The 20,981-nt window shown below is 41.9% G+C and overlaps 1 protein-coding gene across 1 annotated transcript in view; it reads right to left on the bottom strand.

Moving 5' to 3' along the window:
- BCAT1 (branched chain amino acid transaminase 1) overlaps window positions 1-20,981 on the bottom strand; it is a 107,258-nt gene that overhangs the window by 73,924 nt on the left and 12,353 nt on the right. The window lies entirely within an intron of this gene.

Here is a 20,981-nt window from a genome sequence, read left to right as displayed (position 1 = left end):
AAGACATAGAACATCTCCTGAGGTTTGGGTGGAGCGACAAGTTCCAGCCCAGGCAGGTCACATGTGGCTGGAAACCAGAGTCCCTGAAGAAATTTAAAATCGAATTTTAAAATAAAATTTTTAAAAAAGTATAGACTAAACTCTAGGGCTGCCATTTTCCAACCTTGTCCCATGCCTAAAAATAAGAAACCCTTAGGTGAAGAACTATTAACAGTTTGCATTCAAAAGCTTGGTTTAGGGGCACCTGGGTCGCTAGTCGGTTAAGCATCCAACTTCAGCTTAGGTCATGATCTCACGGCTGATGAGTTCAAGCCCCACATCCGGCTCTGCATGACAGTGTGGGACCTGCTTGGGGCTCTCTCTCTCTCTCTCTCTCTCTCTCTCTGTGCTCCTGTTCTGCTCATGCTCACTTGTGTGCTCTGTCTCAAAATAAATAAATAAATGAACTTTAAGAAAAAAAAAAAGCTTGGTTTAAATGTCTACACCAGGGGCGCCTGGGTGGCTCAGTCAGTTGAGCCTCCGACTTCGGCTCAGGTCATGATCTCGCACTCCGTGAGTTGAAGCCCCGCATCAGGCTCTGTGCTGACAGCTCAGAGCCTGGAGTCTGTTTCAGATTCTGTGTGTCCCTCTCTCTCTGGCCCTTCCCCCGTTCATGCTCTGTCTCTGTCTCAAATATAAATAAATGTTTAAAAAAAAATTAAAAAAAAAAATAAATGACTACACCAGACATGCATTAAAGGTCTGTTATTGTTTTAAAGATAAATATTACACAGCTCCAATTTTCTGGCTATTTTAAGTGTTACTTGTAAACGCTTTTTTTAAAAATTTATTTATTTTTGAGACAGAGAGGGCATGAGTGGGGGAGGGGCAGAGAGCGAGGTAGACACAGAATCTGAAGCAGACTCCAGGCTCTGAGCTGTAGGCACAGAGCCCGATGTGGGGCTCAAAGTCATGAACGTGAGATCATGACCTGAGCTGAAGTCAGACACTTAATGGACTGAGCCTCCCAGGTGCCCCCAAACCCTCCCTTTTCCATCAAGAGAACATATACTGCAAGAATGAAGTTACTGAACAATTATCACAGTGCTACCTATACCTTTTGGCTCGTCAGAGCCAACATTTGTGCAAGGGCAATCTGTATTAACTGCTTCTATTTCCTCCCACTTCAAGTGGCTACAATTTGACTCCTGTCCTATTATTCCACCTGAACAAGGCTCCTAACAGCCTTCATTTCATTTAACCCAATGGTTTGCTTCCTGTGCATTTTTGTGGCTGAACCTATATGCTGATGGCTCCCAAATACGTATTTTTTTCAGTCCATCTCTCTCCTGAGCAGTGAGTACTTACACCAAAAATCTGTCTAAAATACTTATTATTGTGTATGTAACATTCGTGAAGGAACAGGGCTAGGTGCTGGGGATGTATTGTGAGCATACTTCCATCGCATTATCATGCATTGCCTTTAGCCACATAGAAAAATGGTACTTGTGCTAAAAAGCAGCAACTAATCCTACAAATGTAAAAAAGCAAAAGTAACAAGTGCTACCTGTGTTTTACCAGAAATGTCCGGAAGGGCTTTCCAGCAAGGGACCCTTAACTAGAGACCTAGGGGATAAAAGTATTTACTATAAGAGAGAATGAAAAACATCTGAGATGAAAGTGAGTTCTAGGAAAAAACATCTCTGAGAAGGGAAGAAATGTGGCACTTACAAAAGACAAGAGAGACAGGGCTGGAGTGGAGACAAGCAGGGAACTTGGTCGAGGGTGAGACTGGGAGGGCTGGCAGACAGCCAACCACGTAGTGCCTTTTAAGAGAGTTAAAGGATAATTTCCCTGATAAAGGCAAAAGTATGACTGCCATATACATATAAAATGAATTTATATTATAGTCTATGTAACTATAATGAAGCTACCAGGCAGATGTTAAAACTTGTTCAAAGAACAGACACACTTCTGGGTCAGGAATAGTGACATGAATTTGCAAATGGACATAAAACCAGCTTCTTCCACAATAGGGGAGATACATTAATTGAATCCTGACCTTCAGAACTTATTTGCATGTGCATTGACAAGAATTATTTTGCACTCCTGTTATCTGGACAGTAACTCAAAAACAATGAAACAACATAAAAACACAACAAAAGAACTCATGGAATCCTAAGAACGAGAAAAACCATCCAAAGGGTAGGATTAGATAGGGAACAGGGGTGGAGGTTGACAGGACTGAAGTGCACTGTGGCTGCAGTTTGGAGACTGGAGGAGGGTGTGGCTGAAGAAATGGATTTATGAGAAAGCTATTATAGAACCCACATAAGTGCTGACCTATTAATAAGTTGGCTCTGGCAGGTGGTAGGTGATACAGCTGGAGAGAAGCAGCCAGATTTCTGCAATCTCTATACAGAGTGGACAAGAGAAAGAATGGGGAGAGACAGGTGACAAGAAGGGCTCCTTGGTTTCTGGCTTGCTCTTCTTGTTGGTGATATTCGCTAAGAAAAATGGAACACTGAAAGATGAACCAGCAGGAGTCTGGTTTGGGGCATGCTGAGTTTTTGGTCTCTGAGACTGGCTGTTAGACATATGCCTGTCTGAGGCTCAAACGAGAGGTCTGGTTTAGAAGTAGACACCTGAGGAGTCAGTGGCATGCAGGTGGTCACTGAAGCTACGGGAGTGAATGAGAATGTCACATCTGTGCCTCTGTAAAATGGGACAACGGCAACACTTCATGTTTGCCAAATGGGATGGACCATCGTAACATGTACCATATGTAAACTACTTAGAACCTTGTCTGGTAAGTGCTAATTCCTCAATAAATGAAGGTAATGATCATTTATCTCCTTTGGCAAACATTCTCTTAAAGGGCCAGATAGTAAATATTTTATGTTTTGAGGACCATGTGGTCTTTGCTAAATTACTCCAATCTCGGGGCGCCGGGTGGCTCAGTCGGTTGAGCCTCCGACTTCGGTGCAGGTCATGATCTCGCGGTTGACGAGTTGGAGCCCCACGTCGGGCTCTGTGCTGATGGTTCAGAGCCTGGAGCCTGCTTCAGATTCTGTGTCTCCCTCTCTCTCTCTGACCCTCCCCCGTTCATGCTCTGTCTCTCTCTCAAAAATAAACATTAAAAAAAATTAAAAAAAAAAAAATTACTCCAATCTGTCAATGTGTGGCAAAAGCAGCCGCAGATAATATGTAAAAGAACAGTCAAGGCTGGGTTCCCATAAAACTGTATTTTCAAAAACAGGACACAGCGGATTTGGCCTGCGGGCTGTAGGCTACTGACCCCTACTCCATTCAGCTGCCCTACCGAGAAACATCAGGGTCATCCTTCAAGCACAGCCAAGTGATCACCAACGTCTATACATTCTACCTACAAATATCCTGACAGTCGCCGTTTCTCCAGCCATATTATTGCCACCCTGGTACCAAATAGCTTCCAAGTAGCCTCTGTATCTTCAGCCTTGCTTCCCCTTAAGCCATTCTTAGCATGGCAACCAGAGAAATCGTCTCAAAATGCAAATCTGAACATTATCTCTTCTTGGCCAATAAAATCCTCAAACTTTACATCATCCTGGTGACAAAATATTTATTTATTAATTTATTTAATTTATTTTTAAGAGAGAGAGAGTGTGTGTGAATGAGGGAGGGGAAGAGAGAGAGGGGGAGAGAGGATCCGAAGTGGGCTCTGGGCTGATAGCAGCAAACCCGATCTGGGGATCAAACTCAAGAACCGCGAGATCATGACCTGAACTGAAATCAGAGGCTCAACTGACTGAGCCACCCCGGGCGCCCCTGTGGCAAGGTATTTTAGCCAGCTCTTCCACCCATCCCAAATTATGACCCCTGCTCCTGACTCTGGCTGTCCGTTCCCTACTCTCCCTCTCTCCAGCCACACATTTAACTATTTCAGTCCTTCTTTTGGGCATCAGGCCTTCTCACAGCTGGCCGTCTGCCTGAAACACGCCCCTGCCATTGGCTGGCTCTCTCATCCCCCTTTATCAGTTTATGGGGCACTCCGTCCTCAGGGAGACACCTCTGAACCCTATCAAGGCTGCCATAGGCCCCTCTGCTATTTTTTTTTTTTCATAGAATTCTTTCCGTTTCATAATAACTGCCATACTTTATTGGAATTATTTGATTCATGCTGCTCTAATTTCTGTGATGGTAAATTGTGCCTGTTTGTTCCCCCTCACCCAATGCCAGGCACAAGGTTGAGATTTAACTATCCATTAAATTGTAACTCTCTGATTTTTAAAAAGTATATATTTAACATGCTTCAGAATTTTCACTGCTAAAGTTCACAAGATAACAGACTATAAAAATGTCCTCAGAAACCCACTCTTCCCCTAGATGTAGGTTTCTTTCTTCACCAAAAGGCTGTCCCTCACCCTAAATCTTTCTCTTTCCTTTTCCTCTTTCCTGTTCCTTCTCTTCCCTTAACCAGTCATAACAGGGGTTTTCAATGTATTCTATTAAGGGATTGGACCAGTGCTTTCCAATAGAACTTTCTACAAGGATGGAAATGTCCTGTACCTGCACCAGGCCACATGAGACTACTGAGCATCCAAATGTGGTTAGTGTACCTAAGGAACTGAATTTTTAATTTTGCCCAATTTTTATTTATATCTTAATACGCCATGTGGCTCTGGTCTCAGTGCAGGTTTGGGCATTGTCATATGTTTGGTCATAGCGAAAGGTTGGTATCCTGGCTCTATCACTTATTAGCTCTATGACCTTTGGCAAATTACTAGCCTGTTTTGAGTTTCACCTTTAAAATCAGAGTAGGGGCGGCACCTGGCAGTCAGTTGAGCACCTGACTCTTAATTTTGGCTCAGGTCATGATCTCAGGATTCAGGGTTCAAGCCCCACATCAGGCTCTGCTCTGACAGTGCAGGGACTGCTTGGGATTCTCTCCCTTTCCCTCTCCCATGTTCTCTCTTTCTCTCAAAAATAAAATAAACATTAAAAAATAAAATAAAATCAGAGTAAAAATTAAGGCAGTGATGAGATTCAGCATGAAGATATGTACAAAGGACTCAGCAGTACTTAGCATCTTGCTCAATAAATGTTAGCTATTGTTATGTTTCTATTTTTTAACTTTAAAAAAATGATTGTTCTTCACTTGTAAGTAGTTGCCCTTGGATTATCTATATTAATGATCAGAACAATATTATATGGGCGAAAACCTTAAAAATATCTAGTTAGCTTTTCAAGTGTTTCTCTTTTTTTAATAATAAACAGTTTAAAAATAAGGCTGTTTGGCTCATAAAACAAACTGCATACCTATTATTTACATGCTTTCTGCTTGCCTTTGGGAAGGCACAGACAGATGAGGCGCCCTGAGAAAGCCCCATCTCCGGTCTCTGGAAACCAGAGAACTGGTTCAGTGAACCAGAAAGAAATCTTGACAAAAGAATTAGTTGGGCTTATTCAATGCCAAACCCCTTAATCAAATAAAACGAATAATTCTTTGTAGTACATATATAGTTACTATATCTGTTTCCTAGGGCTGTTGTAACAAAGTATCATAAACTGGCTGGCTTAAAACCACAGAAACTGTCTTGCAGTTCTAGAGACTAGGTATGGGCGACACATGCTAAACCTGCAGTGGAGGAACGCCTGGGCAGCTCAGTTGTTTGGCTCAGGTCATGACTCACAGTTTGTGAGTTCAAGCCCCGCATCGGGCTCTGTGCTGACAGCTCAGAGCCTGGAGCCTGCTTCAGATTATGTCTCTCTCTCTGTCTCTCTGCTTGTGCTCTCACACTCTCAAAAATAAATAAAAAAACAAACATTAAAAACAAAACAAACAAACCAATTTGACAATAAATTTCATATATTAAAACAAAACAAAACAAAACCAAAAAAAACAAAAAAAAAAAACCTGCAGTGGAAAATCCTTTGCCTCTTTTCCAGCTGCTGGTAACTCCAGGTGTCCCTTGGCTTACAGCTACAGCAGAGTCTCTGAAGGGGGTGATTACAGGTGTCTCTATTTTCCTCCTAAAGACACAATTCATATTGGACTAAACCCCTCTTAATTCAGTTTCACCTCATTCTAACTTGATTACATCTGCAAAGTCCCCCATCTTCAAATAAGATCCCATTCACCGGTATTGGAGTTCAGGATTTCAACATATCTTTTTGGGGGGACTCAATTCAACTCGTAACAGTTAACTAACTTTATTTCAAATTAAATGATCATAGCACCTTTAATGTCATGTTTTCTAACTTGAGCAATAATATTTTTACCAATAAAATGAATTGATTTACAAAATAAAAGGACTTTCACACAATGCTCCATTAGGACTTGATGATTTTATGGGGACGGATTCTTAGCAAAATTTGCTTACCATGTACAAAAGATCAATCACAAAAGCATATCTCTAGATGTTCCCTTTCCTTTCTCACCCCATTCAGTATGTCGCCAATTCACACTAGGACTTCTGTATGCACGTTTCTCCGCCTGTGTCTCTCCTTCCTCGATGTTCCTTACCTGGTGACGGTCCCCCTGTTGGTCTCCTTGGCCCCATCCTTGATCTTCCACCTTCTCCTCTATCTGATACATCCCCAAGCTGTCATCAGAGTGCTTGCTCTATAAAGTGTCTACACCAGCCCCTCCCCAACTCAAAACCATAAGAATATCTGTTACTGATCCAGCCAGTTATGATACTGTGGGTACTTTGGTGCACATCTTCTTATCTAATACTCGAAAGTGGCCCCACCGCACCCCACAGATCCTATCTTCTCCATTGTCAGAGATGTTAGCTAAATTCCCCAAGATCGAGGCTATAGGTCAAGTCACTGTGACAAGGTATGTGATCTTACCTACCATTCTGAGTCCTTCCAGTGGATTCAAATTTTTTGACTCTACGCCCCATAAGGAAAAGTTTTAGCATATGTGGCCGACTGTAGTTTTCAATGATGGCCATAATATGCTCTTCTGTTCCAACCCCATCACGAGGTGGTTTATTTTCCCCGTGCTTTTGAATCTGGGTAGGCCCTGTGACTATTTTGACCAATAGAATATGGCACAAATGTAGAAGTAACACTGTTCCAATTTTAGGGGCATACTTTAACAGGCCCAGAAGCTCCTGCTTCCTTCCTCTTGGAAGGCATGGGGTCTCCCCCATTTGGAACCCAGACACCATGCTATAGAAAGCCCAAAGCCCATGGAGAGGCCATGTGCAGGCTCACTTGTCAACAACCCAGATACTGCTGACATCCAGTATCAACTGTGAGTGTCTATCTTGTACATCCACACCGTACAGCTCCCAGAAGACTGACTGAAACCACAGGAGAAACCCCACATTAAAACTGCCCTGCTGAGGGGCGCCTGGGTGGCTCAGTCGGTGAAGCGTCCAACTTTGGCTCAGGTCATGATCTTGCGGTTTGTGAGTTCGAGACCCACGTCGGGCTCTGTGCTGACAGCTCAGAGCCTGGAGCCTGCTTCAGATTCTGTGTCTCCCTCTCTCTCTGCCCCTAACCCACTCCCATTCTGTATCTCTCAAAAATAAATAAACACTAAAAAAAAAAAAATTAAAAAAAAAAAACAAACTACCCTGCTGAGTCCAGACAACCTATAGACCATGAGAGACAATAGTACCTTGCTGGTTTAAGCCACAAAGTTTTGGGTGGGTTGGTTATATAGAAATATATATGTTTAACCAAAGCAGCATGCAAGCCTAACATGTTTGTTTAGTTATCATGAAAATAATCTAATACATAATAACTCATACACACAAATAGGAGTAAAAAAGATGAGATAATCAGGGCACCTGGGTGGTTCAGTCAGTTAAGCGTCTGACTTCAGCCCAGGTCATGATCTCACAGTCTGTGAGTTCAAGCCCTGCGTTGGGCTCTGTGCTGACAGCTCAGAGCCTGGAGCCTGCTTCCAGATTCTGTGTCTCCCTCTCTCTTGGTCCCTCTCTCCCCCTCACGTTCTATCTCTTTCTCTCAAAAATAAACGTTAAAAAAAAAAAAGATGAGATAATCATTAAAAATTCTTATTTTTTGAAAATATCTGATGAATTATGGTTGTTTTCTTATACCATTCTTGACTAAAGGCCCCAATATACACAAGACCCAAGTAATCATTAATGATAGTAGACATAAATGCCTTGTAAAGTCTTCTTGATGATACCAAAATTTTGTGGCCCACCACTTGTCAGTTCTGATTAAATCATTGATATTTTTATCTTGGAATATGGATAATGGAGAGCTTGGAATAAGCATTGACAAAATATTAGTTGTCTTATTTTTGTTATATCCTTGTGTTTTATATTACCAATATTTTCTTTATTCTGATTCTATGATTTTAAATTTTTTGTTTGTGTTTGTTTTGTTTGCAGAAATCTTTTAAGGCCCGTTGTCCCTTTTGCAAAGATTATCAATTAACACTGGCTGGCGTAATCTGTAAATCTCCTTAACCAGGCTCGCATAAATTGCCACAATCACAACCTGCTGAAAGAGGGCAAATGCAGGTGGCCCCTTGGGGCAGTGGCCGCACTCCCTCTCTCCAAGGAAAATTTATGACAGCACGATCATCTGTTGCACAGACTGAGCAGACGGTGCCCATGTCGACCCCTGCAAGTTAAATACGAGTAATTTTTTCTGCATATTAAAGAACACACACACACAATCAATGCTTCGGACACCCCAGGGGTCTCTGGGGCACACACTCAGCTTGGAAACCATGCGGCTCCAAGGGCAGATTCCTGAGTTCAGTCTGTGTGCGGGGGTTCTGCACATTGTGGACCTGCCAGTCAGGATTCTTTCTTTAATCTCTCACTTCCTGACCTTCCCCTCCCCCTCATTTGCACTTCCCATTTCCCTTGGTCCACAGAAGAAACTCTCAGCATGCCCAACCTCTAGGTCACCCAGCAGTACTCTACAGAGAAGCGACAGGACAGAGAAACAGACAAGATTCCAGATAGAATCTAGACTAGAAATTTCATTTCATGTCTGGAAACAAGTAAGTTTCTAATTTTGCTTTTTACCAAAATAGAAGCATATATCAACTTCTGGGAGGGAGAAATTAATCCTAATTAAATGAGCCTTGTTTTTGTTTTTGTTTTAATCCAGAGTATTATATTCTGATTGCGTTAGAGAACATTTTGTTTTACACTAGTACCTAAGGAGTTGCTAAGATAAATTGGTAAGACTCCAGGTTAATCTACTTGGAGGAAATTAACCGCAAAAAGAAAAGGCACTGGGCCACAACCCGGATGTGTTAAGTTTTATTCATGATTGTTAAGTGCATTATTTACAGTAAAATCCACAATATATTACCACTAAGATAAACTAGTTTTAATTATGTGGTAAATAGGAAAAACATGAGAAGTGGTTGGTGCTTGACACTGAGCAAAAGATAAACATAAAGGAAAATGTGGTATTTTGGAATAGAGTAGCCTCTTGGAAAATGTTAATGAAAATGCCTTTCCTGTGAGTGTAATACATGCTCAAGAAAATATAAAATCCTACTTTCTCTGGATATGTCCCTCTTGCTCTAAGATATGTCATTCCCTATCAGAAGTAAACAGGACACTGAACCCCTATCTTTTTTTTTTTTTTAATGTTTATTTATTTTTGAGACAGAGAGAGACACAGCATGAGCAGGGAAGGGGCAGAGAGAGAGGGAGACACAGAATGTGAAGCAGGCTCCAGGCTCTGAGCTGTCAGCACAGAGCCCGACACGGGGCTCGAACTCACGAACTGTGAGATCATGACCTGAGCCGAAGTCGGACGCTCAACCAACTGAGCCACCCAGGCGCCCCTGAACCCCTCTTTGAGAAGATGCCAAGTACACAACAGAGACACAGATGGGAAGAGTGAGTCTACCAAGCTTTCTCCTGGTGAGAAGGGGCATGCCTCGTGTTTGTCATTCCTGGTCTTCTTATAAACTTCAAATACTCTCATTTTAATATGGAGAGATAAGGCAGGGAAGCATTCCATGTGTCCCTCACCCGGATGAAACAAGGACCCACCCCTCTTCAGTGTTTCTCTCCCGCCCTGATGATTCACAGACCAGAATTAGGGGATGGAAGAGGCAAGATCTTTAAACAAAATTTGTCATTGCTCCTGCTGCTTCCATCTTTAACATAGTCTGAACGTGGACTATGGCAACACACACCAAACTTCCGGTTTCTGATGCCATCCTTCACCCCTAGTGGGGAGAAACAGCAGTGACACAGACCTGAAGCCTGGCAGTGGATTTATGGTGACTTGATCAGAGAAGGTTTTGCTGACGTGACAATCCCAGCCATCCATTTCTTTATGCTCTGGTGGCTTGCTGGACAATTTGGAGTGAATGAAAGAGAAGCTTTTCTTTTGTAGAGCAGCTTTTCTTTTGTAACAGGAGATGGCAAAGAGAACTGGCAAGATGCTTCCTCCTTGGCAGGGCTTAGGAAAGACTTACAGAAAGGTTAGGAGCCTTGAATTTGGTTGACTTCCTAACACTCGTGTGTCCCGTGTACCGCTGCGGAAAGTCATCTTGCATCCCTAGGGGTATAAGTTCTGCAGGCTGGAAACACGGGGTTAGCCTTACGTTTACTAGAGCAGTTATGACGCTTGATTACTGCCTTGCTTGTTTGTACAGCAGTCTCTGCCTGTCGGGCAGTGACTTCATTTTCTTTTGGATTTCTGGGCCTTAGTATACATCCAGGCTAACGTACGAACCTCAAAAAATATTTTCTGAATAAATTTTTGGAATGTATAAATCCACCATGTTTTTGTTTAAGGTAAAAATTAATATGATGGATGTTGGCTAAACTTATTACGATAAGAAAAAAATTGACAGACGAGCTGATATGTTTCTCTCTCTCTCTCTCTCTCTCTCTCTCACTCACACACACACACACAAAGGGGAAAGAGGGAGAGCAAGAGAGCAAGAAAACACACACCTGTATAAACTGTATTGTGTCAGGCATAAAAGAATCAAAAATAGATTTTCAATGTGCTCACTTGTTCAAGCTCTGTGTCATCGATATATTGAAGCTTACGCACTAAAACTGCCTTCATCTACTTACAAGGTATTTTGCTTATGTCCTCTAATTTCTGGATACTCCCTTTGGAACTTTTTTCTGAATCTTATTAAGACATGAGTTCTGAGTCCATTACAAGATTTTGTTTCAAGCTCTAGCTCATTGTCTAGTTCATATGTGACCTTGACATATCAGCTAATATCTCTAAACCTCACATTAACATCTCTGAAGTTCAGCTACCTTCCCTATTGAGGTAAAAATGAAATACGTAAGTGAGAGCATTTTGTAAACCATTGAACAGAATATGTCACAGTCATTTCTTTGTTTTAATATAAGGTTATCAAGGTTCTAAAGAGACCCTATAATACAGCAGTGAAGCACACAGACTGTAGAGTGACGTTGCCAGACTTCATAGTTTTGCAAGCTTAATCTAGTTATCGCATCTCTCTGTATCTCACTTTCCCCATTTGTGAAATGCTTTAAGTAACAGAGTTTTCATGAGGACCAAATGAGACATTCACAAAAGCCCACGCTGGCACCAGTGAATTCTCAATTTATGCTGGTTATAATTATTACAGTGAAGATTCACATTGAATCTGAAGGTTTTTAGAGAAATTTTGGCATCTGTGAAACTGGAATTATTTATCATTTTAGAGTGAAGAAAGGATCCACAGATACTTCACTTCTCTAAAACCGAACCTTGCTGCGTGGCTTCCTTAGAACCCTGCTGCCTGGCTAAGAAAAGGTGGTTTGGCCTTAGACGCTCCCTAAGCATCTAAGGAACACATGGCCTTAGACCACTCCATGTGGCCAGAACTTCTACCGTTGTACTAGGAGGTCCACAGTGTTTTTTAGCCTTTCCTCAGATTACTGGAGCAATTTTCTACTGGAGATCCTTTACTCTTTGGATTAGGTGCAGTCCTCAAGTGAGTTAAAACTTGCTTCCTCAAAAAGTCTGGTTAACTTATTTCTCTACTTTAAAAAAAAATGGTATGGAAGCTCTTTCTCACCAGTGATGGTGGCAAACATTTTTTCCCACCGTAAGTAAGCCCAATAGATGACAGTCTCAATTTACAAAACAGATGTATCATAGGGTCTCTGATATGCTAAAGTTTTGCCACAGATGGCTTTTATTTTTTCTTAATGTTTTCTTTATTTTTGAGAGAGAGAAAGAAACAGAGTCCAAATGGGGACTGAGCAGAGAGAGGGAGACACAGAATCTGAAGCAGGCTCCAGGCTCTGAGCTGTCAGCACAGAGACTGACCAGGGACTCAAACTCAGGAGATCAAGACCTGAGGTGAAGTGGGATGGCCTAACTCACTGAGCCACCCAGGAGCCCCTACAAATGGCTTTTAAATAGCAATTCGCTTTGGGCATTTGAATGGGATTCATTTACAAAATAAAAGCAGATCTTATGACTTTAAAATAATGCAATCACCTATTGGGTAAAAATAGGCTCAACAGTAAAGAACTGCATTTCTCTCAACCAGTCTATCTTCTGCCATAAAACAAGACAGTTTTAAAAGTGTTAGCATACCTGTGTGTTTTATGTTTACGTGGTGTTTTCTGCCGTGGTGATTCCAGCTACTTCAAATCATCAGAAAAATAGCCTATTGGTCATAAATTATGTCAGATCAAATAAAATATCCTATAACAGGTCTAAATTGCAATTCATCATCACCATACAACTCTTTAAAGCAGATAGCAGTAAAAAGTAAGTAAGGTTTAGTCACAGGAAGTTGAGGGAAGTATAAGATAAAGAAGACTAACGAGAAATGATTTGGGGAGGCAGGGCAAGGATTACTAAGGAATATGTATGCCACTAGTTTATTCTATGGGCAATGGGGAACATTTTTAAGGCACTTGATTCAAGAAGTTACAGGTAGGGCACCTGGTGGCTTAGTCGATTAAGCATCTGACTCTTGCTATCTGCTCAGGTCATGATCTCACGGCTTGTGAGTTCCAGCCCCACATAGGGCTCTGTGCCGATAGTGAGGAGCATGCTTGGGATTCTCTCCCTCTCTTTCTGCCTTTCCCACACTCGGGCACACACACATGCACACACGCTCTCTCTCAAAATAAATAAATTAAAAAAAAGGCTACAGGTGATATCAGTCTCCCAAGAATGTATAGAATGGGTTGGAGCAAGAGGAACTGGAAGATGGATGCCCTCTGGGGAGTTATTCCAGCTTCCTGGGGCCTTAACAGAGAACAGGAGCAGACAGGGAGTGGTAGCAATTCTGCAGTCTGCAGAAAGTGCACTGCCCAGATGGCAGACAAGGGAGGGACAGCCAATTTGGATCCAAAGCCTCCAGTCTCGCCCCATCATGTTTTACATATGTAAATAGCACGAATGGACAGTTCTCCAGGATACAGGACTCTGAATGTGAGACTGCTCTAAATCTGGAGCCACAGAGCCAAAAGTCAATATCCTCTGGGATTCTGCCTTTAATGAGCCTGATTTGTACTCTTCCTGAAAGTCAGCTTTGATAGTGTGGTGCTTGTGGTGTTGAGGCATGTTACATACCAGTCAGGAGGCATCCTCAGTGCTTTGCTTTCTTGATCCTAAGAGATATCAAATACCTTGGAGACCTTTGTATTATTTAATGAGACATTCAGCAGCATTCCCTCCATCTCAAGGCAGCCGACGGACAAACTTTGTAAGAAGTTTGTAGAGGACGTGGATTTATGATGTATCCTTGGAACATTTTCTTTTAATAGTTCCCACTAGTCACAACTTGAGAAACTTAAAAGTTCCTCTCTAAATCCACTCCATGCCCCTTCCTCACTTCTGTAACTTTCTGCCATTAGAATATATAGTTTGCGTTTACAGATTACCAGGCACACGACAAAGGAAAGCATGAATAAAAGAGAAGAAGAAAAAAGGGAAAACTGTCTTTCTTAGTCCATTCGGACTACTATAACAGAATACCGCAGACTGGGAAGCTTATAAACGACAGAAATTTCCTTCTCACAGTTCTAGAATCTGGAAATCCAGAATCGCAGTGCCAGCATGGCTGGGGAGGGCCCTCTTTTGAGTTACAGGCTCCTCATTGTCCTCACATGACGAAGGGGCAAGGGATCGGTCTAGAGCCTCTTTGATACAGCAGTAATCTCAGTCCTGAAGGATTAGTCACCTCCCAGAGGCCCCACCTCCTAATGCCATTCCCTTGGGGGGTTAAGATTCAACATGTGATTTTGGGGAGGACACATTCAGAGGACAAAACTACTTATTTGATAGTTGTTAGGTGGTGAACACACATGTACGTTTTAGTGAAAGAACCAGGGGCCCTTATAAACTGGCATGTGAACCTGGCGTTCCCATCAGATGAGTCAACAAAGATTTGAGAGTTAATTTACTTGAATAGATAGAATAGTGCTACCTGACGAAAAGATATGAGCATACACACATGAACACAAGACGTGCTCTATGGGAACAGTGAACATACTCCATAATAACAACCACCCTCTATCAGATGCACCCTTCATCAGGCCCTTAGTTCCACACACATTTTATCCTCACAACACTATAAGGTAGATATTATTATTATTATTATAAACCCTATTTTACAGATGCGAAAATTGGAAGAGGATCCAGTGCTCACGGCTATGAATTATTACAGGATAAAAAACGACACAGGGCAAAAATCAGCAAAGGGTAAAGGCACGTGGGACAAAGTTCAGAGGAAGCCAGGCACAACCGTCCAAGAGTCCTCTTCCAGGGGAATCACACAGAACACTCCTCATTCCTCCAGCAACAAGTTGAGACAACGGGCAGCAGCAACTCACACAAAGAGGGTGGGGACACTGAGGCTTTTCTTTCCATGAAGCAGCTTTATTCGTGCCAGCACGGGCTCAGTGGGCAAAGACCCCAAAAGGCTGAGCCCTGAGTGCAACAGGGGTTGGTGGCCTTTTGTACAGTTTTGGCTCCTTTGTCTCCAGTCTACGGTAACATACAATCTGAAGAGGCGCTCTATGTTATGGAGTCATGAGGAATGTTGTGCACATGCACATAGCCAGGTTGCCTTCCCTCGTCTTGAGGTTTTCACTGCATTCCTTAGGGAGGGGCTCTACCACAAACACATGTGAAGTGCTGTCTCCCAGGGAAACACATTTGAGACTCGGTGCTCAAGGTCTTTACTGGGGGCTGGTCATGTAAGCACCTTCTACCTAGCACATACCAAAATTTCACACTCCCGGAAGGAAAGCAGATGTTCAGTAAAAACCACATTGTTTGTACAAATAGTTTAGGCACAGGGAACCCTTATCTGGGAATTGTGGGAACGCTCTCAAAATCCAAGTTCCTAGACAACAGCCAAGGGCCAACCCTGCAAACAGACGTTTCCAAGACTGGCATTCTCAGGCCTGCTTCGTTAACTCTCTTCCGCATGGGAATAGACTGAGAGGCCTTGATTAACCATGGAGATGCAGAAGAGAGGAGCTGTCTTTGAGGAAAGGAGACATGAAGGATTCAAGTATATTTCTTATGTTCACTTTAGAAACATAACATGGGTATCAGGAAGGCTGCCTTGACCAGAATAAAAGGCCCAGAACTAGGCAGAGCTGACACTAGAACCCAGGCCTTCAGACTACATGGGGGCACTTAATGAATATTACAGTAGAAAGTCGTGTGGGCAGTCCCCATCTTTTTCTGTAATCAGTGACGATCCTGATCAATTTGTTTAATTTTTACTCAGCTGCTGTCAGATCTTATTACAAAACAAACAAAATCCAAGTTGATTTTGCACAGGTAGCTTTTTAGTCTGTATGATGGCATGATTCGAGCACTAGACAATTTCAAGCAAGTGTATTGGTAACTTACTTTCTCATTTCCTCTTTTCTAGATGGAGGAGACCATAAATTGCCATCAATTTATTGAAAATATTGTGAGTAATTCTTAATAACTTGTAAGAAAATAACAATAACAAATTATAATGAGAGAGAAGGGAGAGAAAGGGAAACCTCTTCTTTATACCAGAATGTCAGCTGATTGATGCTGAGAATGATAGAATTAGACCAGTTACAGGATACTAAGGTCATCAAATGAAAAGTTGTTGCAGACTGGGGTATTTACACAGTCTTAAAGTATCATGCACTAATTACATATTAATTAAAAGGGGAGGAGGGCAATGCCCCTTTACAAGGGAGAGAGATGCTGGGCATCACTTTCACCAAATGACCAAATTTAACGTGACTAATGGAGGTACCAACAAACACTGTGTGTCTCCTGATGTGAGGCAATGAGGAGTATACAATCTTACCTTGGTGGTATTCTTACCTCTTACCAGGAGGTTCAATCTCAATCTAATAAAGCAGTAACTAGCAAAATCTAGAATGTGGGACACACTACAAAACAACTGGCCTGAACTCTTCAAAACACCCTAATATTTATAGCAGGACTATCAACAATAGCCAAATTATGGATAAAGATGTGGTGTGTGTGTGTGTGTGCATCACAGAGCATTTATGGATTCTTCACATACCCTTCTTCCCTTATCCCCACCACCAAAGAATGCCTCTGCCCTGCAGCTCCCTACTGCAAGGATGCATGCTCTGCCTCACTAATGATGCTCCTTCAGCTCTGGCTCTGGCATTATGCCCTACAGAGCCTCCAATAGCTGGGCTCTCCTTGCCCCAGCAAGCAGCCTTCTTGGACAGGGTTCCGTCTAGGTGATTCCAATATGGCACCTTTCCTCAAAGTCCACATAGCTCATGGTGTTGACAAACACCCTTTCTTGACTCTCCCACCACAGGCAGTATCAGCCAGCCTTGACTGTTCCAGGAGTCAAATCTCAGTATATACCACACCAATAGGCCAGGGAACACACATCAAGTGCTCTCAAGAGCCTCTAGGCTCCACTCCAGATCCTTAAGGCAAAGGAACCCACAAATCTCCTCACAGAGTGTTTGGTAAGTATTCTGTTGGAGAGATGAGAATATCACCCCCTCCCTCCTCTGGGGTAAATAAAGAAGGGGAAATGGCAAACACACCTTGCTTGGCCAATAATTTTTTCTCCCCAAATTTGCCTCTTCTGCCTTGCCTGCTCAATCTCTAGCCTTCTCTTAAATATAAATTAGAGGTAAGTTAAGAAGTTCAAGGTTGCATAATTGGTTTTGCTGTTGTTCAGAAAGTTCTTTGGGTACACCAAACATGTCTGTTTGGAACATGGAGGTACTTTTCCCTCTGTGCTTAGCACTAGAGCCTCAGTGGAGGCCACCGTCTCATTTGACATCCTGTCTCACCCATAGAAGGTTCACACACACCTACCTCTGTGTCTCTACACCCACCTAGCACCACAGTGTAACTACCCCTTCCAGATTCCAGCAGGAAATGGAAGAAATGAGCACAAAAGATCCAGGTCTGAGGGAATCTAAACACTGTTTTTAGGGGATTAAGTGAAAACCCACTTAATGATGAAATTCGTAGTCCTCTACCCCTGGTGGGCCTGTAGAACACTGGCAGGAAGTCCTTTGCAAATTGGATGATTCTTCTTGCAAAAACTACATAATATCCTGAGAACATACCTAGAGTTAAGATTATCTGGGAGTGCTCCAGTGAAACAGCCTAGTCACTTCCATGTGGTCATATAACCGAAACACCCGAGAAGGAGCCAGGCAGAACTTCTCTATAGGCTTCTTAATGCCTAGATAGATTGCTACAAGTCACCAGATATTTCAAGAAAGCCTACTAACATGAAAGGTAAATTCCGGGGCACCTGGGTGGCTCAGTCGGTTAAGTGTCCAACTTCAGCTCAGGTCACAATCTCGCAGTCCGTGAGTTCGAGCCCCGCGTCAGGCTCTGGGCTGATGGCTCAGAGCCTGGAGCCTGCTTCCGATTCTGTGTCTCCCTCTCTCTCTGCCCTTCCCCCGTCCATGCTGTGTCTCTCTCTGTCTCAAAAATAAATAAACGTTAAAAAAAATTAAAAAAATAAATAAATAAAAAAAGAAAGGTAAATTCCTCCACCAAAAAAAAAAAAAAAAAACAGAAACAAAAATGGGTGTTGGGGAGGGGTGATGAAGAGAGCAAAAGAAAATATTTTAATTAATTTTCTCAAAAATATAGGTTTTAATTAACTTCCTCAGAGGGCCTCAGTCTGTTAAGTGGCCGACTTTGGCTCAGGTCATGATCTCGCAGTTTGTGGGTTCAATCTGTGCTGACAGCTCAATGCCTGGAGCCTGCTTCAGATTCTGTGTCTCCCTCTCTCTCTGCCCCTCCCTCACTTGCAGTCCGCCTCTCTCTCTCTCTCCCCAAAATAAATAAACATTAAAAAAAATTTTTTTTAATTAACTTCCTCAGAAATACAGGGAAGATTCTTTTATTCATGAAACATAGGAATAGAGAATTTTAAAAGCTCTTAGAAATAAGAAGGCTAAAATTTTAGAATTTCAAGAAAAAGGTTAGAAGAAAAACATTGATAAAAATCATCCCCTAACCCAAAAAAATGGATACAAGGAGAGAAAAAATTTAAAAATGAGAAGATCAGTTACAGGGGTCTAACACGAAACTAATATAAGTCTAAGAAGAAGAAAACAGGGAAAGAAGACAGGAAGAAACTATCAAAGACATATGACCAGAAAACTTCCTAGGATGGATAAGGACTCATGCCATCATAGAGTTTCTAAACACAAGCAATAAAAAGAGATCTTGTATACTTCATGGAAGAACAAAAAATAGGTTACATAAAAAAGTGTATTTAACTAAGAGTTCCCTTGGTGTTGGGGTACCTGGATGGCTCAGTCGATTAAGCGTCCGACTTCAGCTCAGGTCATGATCTCGCAGTCCGTGAGTTTGAGCCCACGTCAGGCTCTGTGCTGACAGCTCAGAGCCTGGAGCCTGTTTCAGATTCTGTGTCTCCCTCTCTCTATGACCCTCCCTCGTTCATGCTCTGTCTCTCTCTGTCTCAAAAATAAATTTTAAAAAAAAGTTAAAAAAAAATTTAAGAGTGCCCTTGGTGTTCTCATTAGTGACACAGGACACTAGTAAACAATAAGGCAATTATTTTAAAATTTTATGGAAAATCATTTTTAAACTAGAAAGTTATTCACAATCAAATACCAATGTAGTGATAGTAGAACAAAAGCATTTTGAGGCATGCAAGGATCAAAACACTGACCTCTCCTGTGCTCTTTATTTGACAACTATTGGAGCATAATTCTCCACACAGACAAGAAAGTAAACCAAGAAAGAGGAAGCCATACAATCCAAAAGTCTGGAGACCTCACACAGAGGATAAAAGAGGTTAAGGGGAAGTCTTAGAAAGATACCAGGACAGACTGGAGTAAGAATAAGGAGGGTAGTGAGAAAAAGAGTTGAGAAAAAGAGGAACTGACATTTGACCTATGCAAAATTTTGTTCGGAACCCTATTGGACAGGTGGGAAGAATCATAATAAATACATAGTAAAGTAAATAAATGGAAGAAACTAATGCAATAACTGCAGGAAAAGCAAATGTGCAAGAAAAAAATGTGACCATAGTACACTACTTGACTCACCAATGACTCTTAAAAATGTGATTCTTTCTGTGGCTCAACACTCACCCAACCCTCCACCCTCCATTCCCTTCTCCCTACCCCTGCCCAGGGGCATTCACTGCACTAGAATAAAATGTACACTCTTCAGCACCATTTAAAGGAGTTTTCATTCCTATAACTTTCTCCCTGGCTCACTAAACCCCAGGAAATCTCATTTGTTCCTCCCTCTGCATGGGACGCTCATTTTCAAATCACCCTATAGTGTTTTCCTGTGTATGTAGTGCTCAGGTCGTGGCTCAAAGTTCACCTTCTCTCTGAAGATTTCCCTGACCAGCCAGTATGAATGAGTCTGGCTTCCCCTCAACTCTGTCACTATAACATCATTTCATTTTATTTTCTTCCTATTACACCACTAATTGAAATATTTGGTACCAGTATATGAGAGTAAATTATGATATTACTTACTATTTATATAGGACTTATTTTGGATCATGTGCTGTTACAAATGCTTTACACTTGTTATTTTATGTAATCCTCACAGCATCTCTATGAGGTAAGGTACTATTATTACCACAATTTTTTTTTTAATTAATTTATTTTTTTTGAGACAGAGAGAGACAGAGCATGAACAGGGGAGGAGCAGAGAGAGAGGGAGATACAGAGTCTGAAACAGGCTCCAGGCTCTGAGCTGTCAGCACAGAGCCCGACACGGGGCTCAAACTCATGGACCGTGAGATCATGACCTGAGCCGAAGTCGGATGCTTAACCAACCAAGCTACCCACGCGCCCCCCCCACAATTTTTTTTTTTTTTTTTTAATAAGAAAACTTAGGCACAAATAACTTGCCAGAGGTCGATCATAAGCAAAGCCAGGACTCAAAACATCTACAGTCTGGCCCTGGTTTGTGCTCATAACTACCATGTTACATGACCTTTCCCTGCAATGGCCAGGAGGGCAGCGACTTTGCCAACTCTTCATCCTTATGGCCTCAAGATCTTTAGCAGTGCCTGATATTTACATAGTGGGTACTCTACGAACATTTGTCCAATAAATGCATTACAGTATCTGAGGTAATCATCCTGAGGGAAATGGAAAGGAGGTAAGTATTTTGTTTGGAAACCAGTATTTGGCTTGGAAATCTCAACTACATACCCAACTTCATCACCTACAAGTTCTGCTTTCCACATAACTATAATACACAATTCCATTAAGCTTTCTTCCATATTTAACAAGGATGACCTTTCCTCAGGTTTCCATGAACACGTTCTTCAATGTTTCCTGAGCCCTCATTGGTAGTGCTTTTAACATCCATGTTTCTACCAATAGTTTGTGACTTTTTAGATATTCTGTAAGATTCTATACATTTTCTGTATCCTATTCCTCACTTCCTTCTAAGTCCTCACCAGCAGCACTTTTGATTTCCATATTCTAACCAGCAGTCCATTCATTTGAAGGCAATCTCTGCTTTGTCTATCATGGTCCTCAAAGTTCTTCCATTCTCTGGCCAATGCTCAATTCAAAGCCTCTTCTACATTTTTA

Source organism: Puma concolor, chromosome B4 (assembly GCF_028749965.1).
Source record: "Puma concolor isolate L17-30 chromosome B4, mPumCon1.1.hap2, whole genome shotgun sequence".
Lineage (NCBI taxonomy): Eukaryota > Metazoa > Chordata > Mammalia > Carnivora > Felidae > Puma > Puma concolor.
The sequence above is the reverse complement of the archived record's forward strand: the minus strand, read 5'-3'. Positions and strand labels throughout refer to the sequence as shown.